Here is a 1,827-nt window from a genome sequence, read left to right as displayed (position 1 = left end):
GCAGATGAACGTTGATTTCGAACGCTTACAGGAAAAGTTAAGTGCATATTTTCGGCGGCTCTGCTGAAATCGGAAAAATAAATTCGAAGATAGAAACTGTTACTACTAACTTTGCTGAGATACAAATCACATGTAAAGACATATCAGAGTCGAAAGTGAGCGAAATAAAATAAATGCAGAAACTTCCTGGCAGATTAAAACTGTGTGCCCGACCGAGACTCGAACTCGGGACCTTTGCCTTTCACGGGCAAGTGCTCTACCAACTGAGCTACCGAAGCACAATCTGCCAGGAAGTTTCATATCAGCGCACACTCCGCTGCAGAGTGAAAATCTCATTCTGAAAATAAATGCAGTCTGAATTGCAAAGTACTTCACAACAGACTGCAAAATGACCAGCAGAATGAAGAGTTTGTTACCTGGATGCATGACAAAGACAAGAAGGTTACCGAGTGCTTAACAGCACAAAGGGAAAGAATTAATTGCGACTTCGTGAACTGGTTGTACCAAAAAGGTTAACATGTTAACAAAGCGCTTAGAGCCAAGTTACACACCGTTACTCAAAATTCTAGTGCTGAAGTGTTATTGCAGCACAACAAGAGGAATATTGGTTTAAAAACATAGTTAGAACCAATTGAAGCTATGCCAAAACGTGATCTTCCTAAGTGGAAGCATGACATGGAAGAACCCAAAGAATAAAAGTCGTTTCCTAACATGTACAAGGTGAAGGTGCGCTGTGGGCATCAGAAGTTATACACGTAAGTCAAATGAGCAATTCGAGAAAGCGTTTTTATCAAAGTATTGGCCTCCAGTCTACTAAGAGAGATTAAGAAAAGAAGTGTTCTCACCTGAGGTTTACAACAGTAAACAGGGTACTCTACGAAAGTACTTTGAGAAACGTATCAGTAAGACAAGATAATGGATGATTCGACATCAGTAAAAGATGTTATTCGAATTTTAAATGCAGTTAAGAGAAAAGCTACTGCATGCTCCTGAAAATGACATTGAGTAGTTTATGTCTGTTGTTGTCTCAAGAGACTTGTTACATGAGGACACATAGCAGACAATGGGTGGTCTATTAGTAAGGACAGTACATACCACAATAATAGTGCTGAAAGGAATCAGAACCAAAACCAAAAAAGTAACGGTGTTGGTAATGGGAATGGAAACAACCGATATACATCCCAGCAAGGTTATAGAAGTGACCATGCACTATGGAAAGAAAAGAAGGTATGATAATCGGTGTACTCCTGGTTATCTTAATGGCAATCACAGGAATTATCAGGATACCAACATAACGCCACCAGCGTAGCCAAACAATTAAACAAGCGAATTGGCAATCGAATACTGAACAATGAAACATTGGACAACATCATTCGATACAGAATAACTATCCAAACCAAAGTAATCAGAATAACAATAATAATAATATTGCGACCTGGCGGTTACAAAACCAACCCGTGAGGCTAATTGAAGTGATTGAAAGTAATCAAGCTTCAGACAGCCTGCCAACGAACTAATTTTGGTGACATCAAGCCCTTGGATAGTGGTTGAGAATAGTGTAGGGGGCTATGTGCAAAAACAGATCAGCCTGATCTCTTATAGTAACGGAGTTGATATACATGATGACTTGATCCCTGAGAAAAGTTCCTGCCGAGAGCAAACTAATACAGTGGTACAGTCTGCATTTGAAGCTGAAGTAGGTTAAGTACTTGCAGTAGTAATAAGTGACACCGCTGCATTGGCGACGTTATTTCTTATAATATATTTAATCAAGTATGTGAGAAGGCTACACCGCCCACGTTACTAGCCCAGAATTGTAGAATTATT

At 39.6% G+C, this 1,827-nt stretch overlaps 1 non-coding gene across 1 annotated transcript; it reads right to left on the bottom strand.

Moving 5' to 3' along the window:
- Positions 1 to 204: 204 nt before the first annotated feature.
- Trnas-uga lies at positions 205 to 279 on the bottom strand. The gene has a single exon. It is a non-coding gene; the product is annotated as a tRNA-Ser (tRNA).
- Positions 280 to 1,827: the final 1,548 nt, after the last annotated feature.

This window comes from Schistocerca piceifrons, chromosome 11 (assembly GCF_021461385.2).
Source record: "Schistocerca piceifrons isolate TAMUIC-IGC-003096 chromosome 11, iqSchPice1.1, whole genome shotgun sequence".
Taxonomy (NCBI): domain Eukaryota; kingdom Metazoa; phylum Arthropoda; class Insecta; order Orthoptera; family Acrididae; genus Schistocerca; species Schistocerca piceifrons.
This window is presented reverse-complemented; position numbering and strand designations above follow the sequence as displayed.